The 14,462-nt window shown below is 44.5% G+C and overlaps 1 protein-coding gene across 1 annotated transcript in view; it reads right to left on the reverse strand.

Annotated features, from left to right (window-relative positions):
- LOC136582398 (transmembrane protein 263-B-like) overlaps positions 1-14,462 on the reverse strand; it is a 222,240-nt gene that overhangs the window by 38,480 nt on the left and 169,298 nt on the right. The window lies entirely within an intron of this gene.

Below are 14,462 nucleotides of genomic sequence, written 5' to 3' on the forward strand. Positions count from 1 at the left end.
GACATTCCACACGGAAAGGCTGCTTCAAAACCCGCAGAGAGAAGAGAGTCCGCTGCGGAAACGGTGGCAAAATTGACATGTCACGGATCTGAATTCTGCGCCACAGGTCGGTTTCCGCACTACTTATCCGCAGTGGACTGTCAGCAGCCCGTGACTGAGATTTTGGCAAATCTTGTCCGCTTTGCAGGCTAGTCTCGGTTCTAATATCCGTGCGGGGGGTCCGCCCCGTGTGAACTCAGCCGTAGGATTCCTTCACACATCGTGTATACAGTGCAGGCTTTTCGTAGCAGAAAACCCGCAACAAATCCGCGGTATATCTGCACCTAAGTGATGTGGATTTTGCCACAAATTTTAACCCTTCTATTTCCAGGGCTAAGAATACGTTCACATGGCGAAATTCACAGCGGAAAGTTAAGTGCGAACCCCGCCTCTAAAATCTATGCCAAAAGCCGGATCTTTCTGACGTGGGTTTTGGCGCAGATCCCTGTAAGTGGGAAAAATTCATGTATGTAATTCCAATGTGGAAATCGGCGTTTCCGCACGTTTGCTTCAAGAAGTGACGCATCACTTCTTCACGCGGAAACGCTTCTTCTCGAGTCGGCATTCCGCAGGTAGATTTTGTTCATTGAGACTACCAATACCGCGTGTGGATCCGCACGGAAAACCGTGTCAGAATTCATGCGGAATTGAACGTACCCTTAGGTTCCGCAGAGGATTCCAGATACGTTGTAGATTCCGTGTGGACAGGATTTTTTAACCCTTTCCAATCCACTGTCTGACGTCTAAAGACATTCTGATTGAAGGCTGTGCAGCTCCGATGTCGGAAGACATCTGGCAGGGTATTCTTACTGTAGATTACTGGCCGCTCTGTTGTTGGGGGCCTCTCCAGCATATCCCATACCGCAGCACTGGCTCTAGCCAGCAGATGGCGCCATTGTATAATGGCAGGTGGGGAAAGCCCCCTAGGAAACACTGAATCCAAAATTGGATTGCAAAGGGTGAAAGGCTATTTAGCCTAATGATGTCCAGCTGATGTGCTCTTTTTTCATGGAATTGCGCAGCGTATTGCACACCTATTTAGTGCTCCCATAGGCTTTTAAGGGACCCTTGGTGTGTAAATAGGCAGGAAATTAGAGCAGGTCCTATTTTCTATTGTGCACAAAGTGCGAAAGTGAAATCAATGTTTCTTTTCTCTGTTTATTGTGTGGGCAAATTTTGCGCACACAAATACGGTGATCTGAAGAAGCCCTAAAATACAGTTTCTGGTGTCCATTGAAGTGGATCCGCACCAAAATCTGCGGCGGATCTTCTGCTGCTCAAAGTTCACTAAGTGTCAACACAGCATACGGCTGCCTTCATATGTACCGGAATATTCTTTTGCGTGGAAAAATCCAAATCTGAACGTCTTGCATGCGGTTCTGAATATTCTGAAGCGTATTGCAGTATATACTGGTGTGTGTGACAGCGCCTTAAGGGATTTCTCACCAAGCACATCTATTTCCTCTGCACTTCAGGAAGTATCATAGAGTAACCATAGGCTGTAATAAACCAGAGGGAACCATAATTGGGAGAACGCAGGGGACATCATTATACGGGGTGTAGAGATAGTATTCGCTGTGGGGCTCCGGTGTCAGAGCGGGCTCCAATGTCCCTCTGCCACATAAGACACTGGGATTATAAATGGCACATGGCCCTATCTATAGATTTTGCATTGGGGCCCAGAAAGCTTCAAGTGGTCCCTCTGGTCCAGGAACCTAGAAATCCCATGCATGTCCTCAGACGCAGACCCTGTGATTCATTCTGCTGCTCTATATGCATATAAAACACGTCCATACGGCGGCACTTAAAACAGCCGATTAATAGGGAAGGCAATTGTTCCCAAATTTCTGCAGATTCCACTTGCTTTAAATGTAAAGTTCTGCATTTGGGCTCGATAGGAGTGAAAGAACAGCTGCTGCGTTCAGCAGAAGCTTGCACTTTGTACATACATGGGGGAGAACGCTCAACGTGCCTATGTTTGGGTTGGCAGTTCTGAAATTGGTAACTCTTGCTTCGTGCCTGGGGGAGCTGGCAAGGGTGGCAGGGCAGCCGACAGTAGCCTCATTAAGTGAGCCTGCAGTGGGTACCTGTCTTGTCAGGATGACTGATGAATGCCGGTTCCCTTGAGCTGTGACTTGACGTACGCCGTGATGGATGCCTGTTATACAAACTCACTTGCTGAGGGCTGAAGCAGAATGAGGGGAAGTTTAATAAACAAGAGGAGCCAAGATGGATCCTACGGAGATTAAAAAAACGGCATGGCCACTGCTGGTGTGAGCCTTCATCAACAATGCCGCAATCAGTACACATCTACATAATCAGACGCCTCAGTTAGTTTAACCATTGAGGTTTCTACAGAAAATAGCCAATTTTCTAATCTCAACTGTGCAACTAAATACAGTGATTCATGTCTATATGTATAAATGTGTAGACTAGGTAATACTTTTACAGCACCTCGCTTTATGACCAATAGAAAAAAGTGTCCTGGTATAATCTCAGTCTCCTAGGTATACAAGCGTGGGCCTGTTTGGCAGCTTCCAACGTGAACATAAAGGCACAGTGGAAAGTTTGAATAGTAAAACGTTCTAGTGTTTGACCTCTATTCTCCTCCTTCTGTAGTCCGGTTCCTCAGGGGAGGGACTTGAGCCTGTGATTATCACCTATGCTCTATATTAGGCCTCTGGAACACTAGCAACTTTAGGGCACAGTGAAAAGTTTGAATAGTAAAATGCTCTAGTGTTTAACCTCCATTCTCCCTCTTCTCTGGTCCGGTTCCTCGGGGGAGGGACTTGAGTCTGCAATTATTTCCTATGCTCTATATTAGGCCTCTGAAACACTAGCATGTTTAGGGCACAGTGGAAATTTTGAATAGTAAAATGCTCTAGTGTTTAACCTCTATTCTCCCTCTTCTCTGGTCCGGTTCCTCAGGGGAGGGACTTGAGTCTGCAATTATTACCTATGCTCTATATTAGGCCTCTGAAACACTAGCATGTTTAGGGCACAGTGAAAAGTTTGAATAGTAAAATGCTCTAGTGTTTAACCTCTATTCTCCCTCTTCTCTGGTCCGGTTCCTCGGGGGAGGGACTTGAGTCTGCAATTATTACCTATGCTCTATATTAGGCCTCTGAAACACTAGCATGTTTAGGGCACAGTGAAAAGTTTGAATAGTAAAATGCTCTAGTGTTTAACCTCTATTCTCCCTCTTCTCTGGTCCGGTTCCTCGGGGGAGGGACTTGAGTCTGCAATTATTACCTATGCTCTATATTAGGCCTCTGAAACACTAGCATGTTTAGGGCACAGTGGAAAGTTTGAATAGTAAAATGCTCTAGTGTTTAACCTCTATTCTCCCTCTTCTCTGGTCCGGTTCCTCGGGGGAGGGACTTGAGTCTGCAATTATTACCTATGCTCTATATTAGGCCTCTGAAACACTAGCATGTTTAGGGCACAGTGGAAAGTTTGAATAGTAAAATGCTCTAGTGTTTAACCTCTATTCTCCCTCTTCTCTGGTCCGGTTCCTCGCGGGAGGGACTTGAGCCCGTGATTATCACCTATGCTGTGGCACACTAGCATGTTTAGGGCCATCTGCTGTCAGTGGTAATACACAAGCAGCACATGGCCCCCATTCTAGCCTATGGGGCTGTGCTGATGGACGTTCTTTCATGCAGACTAGTAGTCCGCATGAAAAAAGTCATTACATGTCCTACAACAACAAGAAATAGGACATGCTAATTCCTGTCTATACACTTTGTCTGTGTAAATCGGACAGCACATGGCGAGGTGTCCATTTGCAGTCTGATGCAACACAATTTGCACACATGATAAGTGCGCACCTGCCCTTAGGGATAATTCACATGTGCGTTTTCAGTCCTTTTAAAACAAGTCAGTTTTTAACTAAATAGGGACTCTTGGATACGTGTATTTGTGTGCATAAAACATAGACTAGCAAACCGCAGAGATTAGAAACTTTTGATATCAATACAGCGTTCACTGAGTGCTACGTTGCTTGTAAAGGAGAGGACAGAAGTGGTTAAAAACCTCTTGGGGTCTTCTCCTTTGGGTCCTCAGCTGTATCTGACAGCGAGAGCCTGACCTGCCCCTGCTAGATTGCAGGAGCTCTACTCCTATGCTGTATATTCACAATCGGCCGGGATTGAGGGGTTAAACACACGGTCGTATTTTAGTCCCGTTATGCGTCTGTAAAATCACGGCCTCCATAACGGGATGAAACAAAACCATTCATTTCAATGGTTTTGTTTTTATTATCGTGATTCTCGTGCGGAGAAAAGATTGAACTCGCCGATCTTTCTCACACATAGTTTTTCTAAATGCAAGAAAGATAGGCCAGGACCCATATTCACACTTTTTTTTCCCAAACTCGCGCGTGATAGTTCGGTTTATGCGCTATTATACCCGTAGCGGCTGGTGTATTAGTGCATACGCTCATGTGTTTAAGCCCTAAAGCCCAGGACCTAGCGCCATATATTTACTGTGTTTGGTCCCTAATGGGGTATGGACAATATTTCTCCGCTGAGTTGAATGGAGATGGAAGCTATGTATGTCTCTGTCATCACGGTGCCGAACCTGTCAGAGCAGTGAGGATGCAATTTATCTCACCTGCAGGAAGATTCGGATGAACACAAAAACTAGTGAGGATTTTCGGATCCTTGGAAATATTCAAGCATGCAGATTATGGCGTGAAGTATGCAAGAAGCCGATGCGCAATGAAGTGTCAGGCGCTGTGATGGTAAATGGCACTACAGGAAATATGACTAATAGCCTGCCACCATTCACGTAACTCCATACAGGCCCTTCACACACATCAGATGCTGCAAGCGGGTACACAATGTAAGACGGATACTGCAAGGTGCTGTGACACTCTTGATGGCATTCTCCGCGGCGCGAGGAAGAGTGACAGCAAATAGCTAAAAGTTCTGAAAACATGTCAGTATGTGCTCCTTCACAGAGCGCATGCGTTTTTGCACCATATTTGTGCTACGAACAAGATCTTTTGCGCAAACAAGGCATGGTAATTTGCAGACGAACTCACTCTGATTTAAATGACTATTTAATCTGATGAGTTCCAGATGTGCTCTTTTTTCCCCCAGAATTGCGGATTTGCATGCGCATTGAGCGCACATTTACACAATTCCCATAGACTTTCTATGGGGACCCTTGGTGCACTAATGCGCACAAAAATAGAGCAGGTCGTATTTTTTTGCACGTGCCAGAAATACAAATGTAACAACAGGCCCCATAAAAGTCTATGGGAGGTGCACAATTGTGCTCTCAATATGTGTACAAATGCACAATTCACTAATTCACAATCTCACGGAAAGAAAAAGAACACATCTGGACCTCATTAGGCTGAGGCCTCGGTCACACGGGCGTTTTTTAAAATCCTTGCCTGCTGAATGGGCTGCCTCTGATTGGTCACAGCCCTCAGCCAATCAGAGGCAGCTCTCACTCACCCATTCATGAATTCGTGCTCGTCTATAATCTTACATGGCGGAACCTCTTTCATGCGCAAAATTCGTGTGAAGCCGCCCTTATAGCCAATCATGGCGGGGGTGTGCCCATGTAATGCCCTGTGCTAATAGGGCACGTGCGCAAACAAGCCTCGTTCACTACTCAAATACGTCGCACTGAGGCAGGCGTATTTGCGCATACGCTTGTCCAATGCCGCCCTCAGGGCTTATTTAGACAAACGTGATTTTATCCCCTTATGACGGTGATGATCAGGGCCGCATAATGGGGCAAAACGAAACCCCTGATTTCAATGGATTTCACTAGTTTAGTTTTCACTATCGGGATTTTCACCCGTTAATTGTACGGACGAGAATACACAGGATATGTGATGCACGTGCCATTGACACATGAAACATTTGTGCCACTCAAACACAGCACACATGCCAGTCATGTCGGACACATGGCACACTCGCATACTGGCACATTACACACCACACATACAATATTCCTTCTACTTAGTGCCGGCCCTGGTAATCCCCTCCAAAATTACAGTACTCTCTCCCGGCCTTGAAGATAATTCTGCGCAGACCCCTGGGAACCATCTACTGCAGTCCGTCCACCCCTGCCCGGCTCTTACACGGTCTGTCCATTTGGCCGAATGTCATCGTCAGCTTTGATCCCTGCAGACAGAAGTGACTGGTAGGAGAGGAAGCTGCAAATATTACTGAGGGATCTGTAGCTTTACTCATTAGGACACTCCATCTGACACCATTTGTGTCTGCAAACTAGCTGGTACTGTGCAAGGGGGCACTAAGGATGGCACTATTGTTGTTACTGTTATGTAGGCAGTCCACCGGCATAACTAGAAGCCAGGGGCGTAACTACAGGGGGTGCAGGGGATGCGGTTGCACCCGGGCCCAGGAGCCTTAGGGGGCCCATAAGGACTCTCTTCTCCATATTGGGAGCCCAGTACTATGAATAAAGCATTAGAGTTAGGGGCCCTGTTACAGATTTTGCACCGGGGCCCAGGAGCTTCAAGTTACGCCTCTGCTAGAAGCCCTTGGGCCACCGCGCCAAATCCGTAACAGGGCCCCCTACCTACCATGTGCTGTTTATAGTAGAGATGCCCCAGTATTCGCAGCTGTGGATACACCTCCTGAGTCTATCCTGGACCGGGAAACCGCAATCCCTAATGCCCCCCGGGATTTACACAACCTTTTTTCTTAAAAAACTCAAGAAAACAACTCAAGGACGTTATTTTTTTAATTTTTGGGGACATACTAACACGAACTGTTAGGTCTCTACATCCTACCGTCATTTACGATCCGAGCCTCACAAGCGACGGCGATCAGCACCGGTAGACAACCCAGACAGCAATCTCTCTGATTCGACATATCTTTTGTAGACACATAAATGTAATCTCCCGCAACTGTCATTCAGGAAGCCAAACCATACAAACACTCCGAAATAGTAGCGCATATCTATTACCGCGCTGGAAGGACAGGAGATGGACACATCATACGGACAGCTCCATTGTCTATATTATCTGTAAGACTCCACACAAAAGGGCAACTCTGTCCCTCGACTTGTAAAGGTCAGTGCTTGGCCTAAGCAGCCAGTGGAAAAATGACATTTCAGAGATGGACGAAAAGGTTAAAATATTCCTGCAGCACATCCAAAGGCTGAAATGTCTGTCAGCTGGGGAAGTGAAGATGCTGGAACAGCTAAAGGTGAGCAAATCCACTCTGCCCGCTTCCAAGAGGTCACCTAAAGTAAACTTTGCATAATCTTCATATTCCCTGGGAATCCAAGGCTACAATCTTACCGAAGACATTGCGTTGCATATTTCAAAAAGCCTATGCAAATGTCATTGGGTTTAATGGAAAAGGTAATACTAAAAATATTAAGATGAGTGATTTATGAGAGTAATGAAAATGTAATTGATTGATTTACTAAGCAGGGAAGCCACGTTGATCAAGGAGCTCCTCACAAAATGGGAGAAACACACAGACAACCTTGTAGTGCCAACCTTGATTCTTGGCGAACCAATAGGCGTTACTGCTTCAGCCACCAATATGGCTACCTCCCCTCTTTGTACAGTAGACATAAGGGTCAATTGAAAAAGGTAACGCCCCCTAAATTCATCTTCTCATACGTTATCCCAATTTGATACCATTGGTGGATCTGATGTAGGTCTCAACCCAAAGTGCTCCGTTGGGTATTTTTTCGAGCAGTGTTGAAGGGTTTTGTGTGGAGTGTTGAAGGTGGAGACTAGAACCATTGTGATGTTATCTTCTGAGTTGGATTTGTTGGCTTTAGATACCTCCAATGAGTTCCACCAGTCACAATCTAAGGAGCGGATATGCTAAAACTGATATCAAGCAAACCAACAGTAGAGCCCTGTTTCAGGCCGAATTTTGCTAAGAGTTTGGTTCAGCAAGTCTCCTCCAAACCCACTAAAATTCTACTTCCTTCTTCTTTCTTCTCCTTCTTCCCACCTTTCTAAAAGAAGAAGGAAAAATAATCTTTTCCCTTCTTTTTTCTTCATTAACTTTGCCTTCAAAACAGCTTAAAAGCACTTTGATGCACTCCTAGGGGACCTAAGAGTGTTATACAGGGCTCTTAAAAAGTGTACTCTAGTTTTAGGGGTTCTTGTGAAGTTCTGGTTCGAACTACTTAGGACCAAACCCAATTTTTTGACCAAATTCGGCAAACTTTTCAAAAGTTCTCTCATCATTAGTCCTAATATTAACCAATCACCAGAACCTGCCGACAATCCAGAGAACAAAGAGACGAAGTCTCTTCAGCTGTTTCCTTGCAAAGCAGTTCTTTTGGTCACCTGAAGTGCAGAAAGCTGCATTACAGCTCAATTGAATCCAATGGGGCTGTTCCGCAGTTCCCTACACAGCGGGTGTCCAGAGGCGCTACTGTGCAGGGAAACTCTTTGAAGAGGATGCAGAGCTAAACTAGTGTTGTAGTTCCCATCAGTTGGTTGTTCATGGATGACAGCATACCCTAGCAGTGGGAAATCTGTGGATAGGGGATAACTTGCTGATCAGTGTGAGTGTTACTGCTGAGACTCCCACTAATCCTGAGAACAGCGGTTCCATGCCCCCCACTTGCCATCACTGTGGAGATATCACACAGAATGGACCACTGGTTACTCATCTCAATGGGGCTGATAGAAATACCCAAGCACTTGCCACTCGGCCATCTCTTTAGTCCCATGGAAAGTGAATGGAGCAGACGCGCTCTTGTGCAACCAGCTCTTCCTTGATTCCCCTCCTCACTGTGGGAAGGTAATAAACCGGCAGTGAGGAGGAGGGTGGGCACAGGACCAATTAGCAAGTTATCCCTTATCCTTTGGATAGGGGATAATTCGAAATTCTTGTAGAAACTCATACTGACACTGATAGCATAATACACTGCAATACAGTAGTAATGTAATGTATTATAGAAGTGAACAGAGCTTTGCAGGATTAAAAAAATATATAAAAATAAGATAAAACATTTTTTCGAAATATTTTCCTATAGAAAATAATATATATATTTGGTATCCCTGTAATTGTAAAGACCCCCAGAATAAAGATAGCTCATTATTTAGACCACATGATGCATGCTGTACAAACCAAACCCAAAAAACAACACTGTAATTGCGTTTCTTTAGTTCATTCACCTCCCAAAAGGAGTTTTAAAAAAGTTACGCAATATAATATAAAACCTAAAATGGTGCCATTAAAAAATACGACTCTGCTAAAGACAACCACCTATACCAATAGGGCAATGGGAAAGTGAAAAGGTTTTGGCTTTTGGAGATGAAAAAAATGCTAAAACTCCTGCGTGACAGAAGGGTTCTCACCCAAACCAGTAATGAGATTTATTTTAGACAAATCTTAGTCAAAAAACAGAAATTTTGACCTTATTTTAGAAAGTAAACCCCCGCCAAGGGGCGTAACTAAAGGCTCAGGGGCCCTAATGCAAAACGTGAGCTGGGCCCCCCCTCTATCTGTATCTGTACCCGTACCCATACCTAAACCATGCTGCACAGAGGCATAACTTGAAGCTTCTGGGCCCCAATGCTAAACCTATAACAGGGCCCCAACTATAATGCTTTATTCATAGTACTGGGCTCCCGCTATGGAGAAGAGAGGCCTTATGGGCCCCCCAAGGCTCCTGGGCCCGGGTCCAACCGCATCCCCTGCACCCTCTATAGTTACACCCCTGCCCCCGCCCATTGACTTCCTACCTGAATCATATATTTTTAGTGCATTTTCGTGTTCGCCGGCATCTCTAAACTGGAATGAGATACTTTGGCTGTGTACAGTAAACCATTACTTAGGTTCATTTGCACACTAAAGGCTGCTCAGCGGTTGTGGGGGTGTCTCTGAGTTTGATGAAAAGTTAATTGGAAGGTATAAGGCATCCTGGGAGGTCAATCGTCTGCAAAGAGAAAAATGGTAGATGAAAGCAGAATCATTTACTGCATATGAAGCGAGAAAATCCTCCCCTCGCTATATGTCGGCTCTGCTTTCGTTATTTGGATTTTCCTCTAATTAATGTGGCCTTCTTGTTTTTCTATTGGCCTAAAACACAAAAATAATAAACTTTCCAATAACTTCACTTCTCGGTTCTCACTCATCCCTCCCTGCCCCATTAGGCTTCCACCACTTTTTTGGTCACAATCAGAATGATGACGTCATCACACTGGAAGAAGTGCCGAGAGAGCCTTAGGACCAGCGGGGAGCAAATGGGTGAGAATCAGTAAGAGGCATCGATTAGAATGTCTATTATCAATGTAACCAATGGCCTGATGGATGATATATCACCCAGGGAGGCCATGATTGGTCGCCACAATTATGTGATGTCATTATCAACATCACATCATCACATTAGTTTGTCAGACTTCTATAACTGTTAGGCCGACCATGCAATACCTAGACGAGGTGGTACTCCTCTCTATGACGTCTGTATGCTTTACATATGGAAAGAGCTAGTTCCATTAGACATCGCCTTTAATGACACCGCCATTTTTGTATTCATTTTTGTTTTTTTTCTCCCCAATTTCAAAAAAGTAATAATCTTTAATTAACCATCGACATAGTTGTCTGAGGGCTTGTATTTGGTGGGACGAGTTGTATTTTTCAATGGTGCTACTTAATGTATCATAGAAGACCCGGCGGCCAAAGGACGCAATGGCTTCATACTGTCAAAGCTGACATTGGCATGGATATCACACAATTGAAAGAAGCAGGGCAAAACCGAAAAATATGGAGGGAGCTCGCCTTTAGGGTCACCGAGGGTCGTGAACGACTAAAGGGCTGACAACAACATAATGTACTGAAAAACTATTAAGAATTACTAAGTGGAGTGAGATGGAAAAAAAGGACTTCCGCCACATTTGGAGGCGGGGGAGGGGGGGGGCTTGTTTTTACAGCGTTCACACTGTGGCAAAAATGACATGATGACTTTACTCTGTGCATCAGTACGATTGCAAGGATACCAAATTTATATAGTTTTTTGCTTTTGCTCTACTACTTAAAAAAAACAACATTATTTCCTGCCGCCATCCTCTGACAGCCAGAACGTTTTAATGATTCCGTTGATATAGTTGTGTAGGACTTGGTTTTTGTGAGACGTCCTGCAGTTTCTATTGATGCCATGTTGGAGTTCATATGACTTTTTAATTGCTGTCTATTAAATATTTTCTTGGAGACGGGGTGAGCAAAAAAAAATTTTAAAAATCGCAATTCTGACGATGTTCACCATGCAGGATATATATATATATAGCATTGCTTTAATAGATCGGACTTTTACCTACGCAGCACTACCAGGTGTGCTTTAGGGTTTATTTTTAAAGTCTTCTTAGGTGACATCTGTTGCTTAATCACTTGATAATTTCACTGATTTGAGCAAGGGTGCGATGTCACAGTGCAAGGATAATGCACATGGTGATGTCATAGTACAGGAATAATGCATAATGCTCACAGTGATGTCACAGTGCAAGGATAATGCACATGGTGATGTCATAGTACAGGAATAATGCTCACAGTGATGTCACAGTGCAAGGATAAAGCACATGGTGATGTCATAGTACAGGAATAATGCATAATGCTCACAGTGATGTCACAGTGCAAGGATAAAGCACATGGTGATGTCATAGTACAGGAATAATGCATAATGCTCACAGTGATGTCACAGTACAGGGATAACGCATAATACTCACAGTGATGTCACAGTGCAAGGATAATGCACATAATGATGTCACACTAGAGGAATAGTGCATAATGCTCACAGTGATGTCACAGTGCAAGGATAATGCACATGGTGATGTCATAGTACAGGAATAATGCTCACAGTGATGTCACAGTGCAAGGATAAAGCACATGGTGATGTCATAGTACAGGAATAATGCATAATGCTCACAGTGATGTGACAGTACAGGGATAATGCTTAAAGTGATGTCATACGACATAAATAATGCTCACAGTAATGTCACAGTACAGGAATAATGCACACGGTGATGTCACAGTGTAGGAATATTGCATAATGCTCACAGTGATGTCACAGTGCAAGTATAATGCTCACAGTGATGTGACAGTACAGGGATAATGCTTAAAGTGATGTCATACGACATAAATAATGCTCACAGTAATGTCACAGTACAGGAATAATGCACACGGTGATGTCACAGTGTAGGAATATTGCATAATGCTCACAGTGATGTCACAGTGGAAGTATAATGCTCACAGTGATGTCACAGTACAGGTATAATGCTTACAGTGAAGTCACAGGACAGGAATAATGATCACAGTAATGTCACAGTACAGGAATAATGCCCACGGTGATATCACAGTACAGAGATAATGCTTACAGTGATGTCACAGTACAAGGATAATGTTTACAATGATGGTACAGGACAGGAATAATGCTCACTGTGATCTCACAGTGCAAGGATAATGCACACGGTGATGTCACAATGCAGGAATAATGCATAATACTTGCAGTAATATCACAGTACAGGGATAATGCTCACAGTGATATCACAGTACAGAGAAAATGCTCACAGTGATGTCACAGTACAGGGATAATGCTCACAGTGATGTCACAGGACAGAATAATGCTCACAGTGATGTCACAGACAGGGATAATGCTTACAGTGATGTCACAGGACAGAATAATGCTCACAGTGATATCACAGTACAGCGATAATGCTCACAGTGATGTCACAGGACAGAATAATGCTCACAGTGATGTCACAGACAGGGATAATGCCTACAGTGATGTCACAGGACAGAATAATGCTCACAGTGATATCACAGTACAGCGATAATGCTCACAGTGATGTCACAGTACAAGGATAATGTACATGGTGATGTCAGAGTAGAAGAATAATGCTCACAGTGATGTGCTAGTACAGGGATAATGCTCACAGTGATGTCATAGTACTGAGAGTATGCTTACAGTGATGTGTCAGGACAATGATAATGCACTAGAGATGAGCGAGCACGCTCGGATAAGTCAGTTACTCTCTCACTCTCCCTCCCCCCCCCCCCCCCCCCACGCTCCCTGACGCCCCCCGAGCATGCTCAGACAAGAATGCAGTTACTCGAGAAGAGCGAGCCACGCTCGAGTAACTGACTTATCCGAGCGTGCTCGCTCATCTGCACATAAGATGCCACAGTGCAAGGATAATACAAACTATGATATAACAGAACAGAGATAACACACAAAAAAGTCATGATGTACCTATGACATCACAGTATAGGGAAAAACCATGTGATGTCATATGACGGTACAATGCACATGATGTCACACTGCAGGGATAATGCAGTAATGTGATCCTACAAGACCGGTGCAGGAAGCAATGTCACAGAGCAGGGACAATGCACGGGGCCCGTATCCAGTTCTACATTCCCCTTCCACGGTTACGACTAACTAGAAATAGGTCCCGTTAGTCGTTGGACCCCATAGCTACTGCTCCGCCTGCTTCCCTGGTAGTTACGCCTGGGGATGGGGAACACATTTTTGGAGATTTCTGAACTTCATTAAAAAAAGATCATCCAAAACATCAGGCAAAAAGCTGCGGCTCCCGGAGACGGCCGGGAAATATCTGCAATCCGGATGTCCTTAAGTGGATGGATTTAATAGCTGTGAGATTAGCCATGTCTACTAATAAATACCCGAGTCCCAGACACACAACAAGAGGTCACACGTCCAACTGGGGGGTTCTACATGTCACTTCCCATTAGCTTTAATACTCTATTTGCAGGATCACAGACTCCCATTAATCTTCCTATAATGAACACGGCTCTCGCACAGATGCTTCTTGCTGACCACAGATTTTGCTTTCTAGATTCTGTCAATACTGCAGCTCGGCGGGTCTCCCTGGCAGTGAGGGGTTAATGATGCTGAGCCTAGCACTTCCCTCCAGTAGTGCCCAAAGCAAACTCTGCCAAGCATGCAGAGATGGGCATCATTGATTGATGGAGGGAATGTGCGAGTGTGGGTTTACGCCGAATGGAGACTCCTTGCCTGGAAAGTCTTGCAATTTAATGCGATGTTGCAGAGACAGATGGCGGCGTGAAATTAAAAATATGGAGAGCAAAGCTCATACTTGTAGCAATGGCCGTGTGTTTCTTATTACGCACGTGACGCTCGGAATAGTATTTATCAGCGCAGGAATCGCAAATTAAGGGTGAAAATGGGATGTCGTGAGCAAATCAATACATGCATGAAATCAAATAAGTGACTCGCACTAAAAGCCCATAGGGGCCATGTACAACCTCTAAATATAGGACGATGGAGGGCATGCCGGCTTTTGCAGTGTGCTGCATTATATCGACATGCCAAAAGTCATGGGATAGGAAATGATAACGTGTGTAGGACCCCCGTTGGTCCAACGAACTGCAGCAACTCAATGTAGCATCAATTCTACAAATCGATGGAAGATATCTGGA

This window comes from Eleutherodactylus coqui, chromosome 11 (assembly GCF_035609145.1).
Source record: "Eleutherodactylus coqui strain aEleCoq1 chromosome 11, aEleCoq1.hap1, whole genome shotgun sequence".
Classification (NCBI taxonomy): Eukaryota; Metazoa; Chordata; class Amphibia; order Anura; family Eleutherodactylidae; genus Eleutherodactylus; species Eleutherodactylus coqui.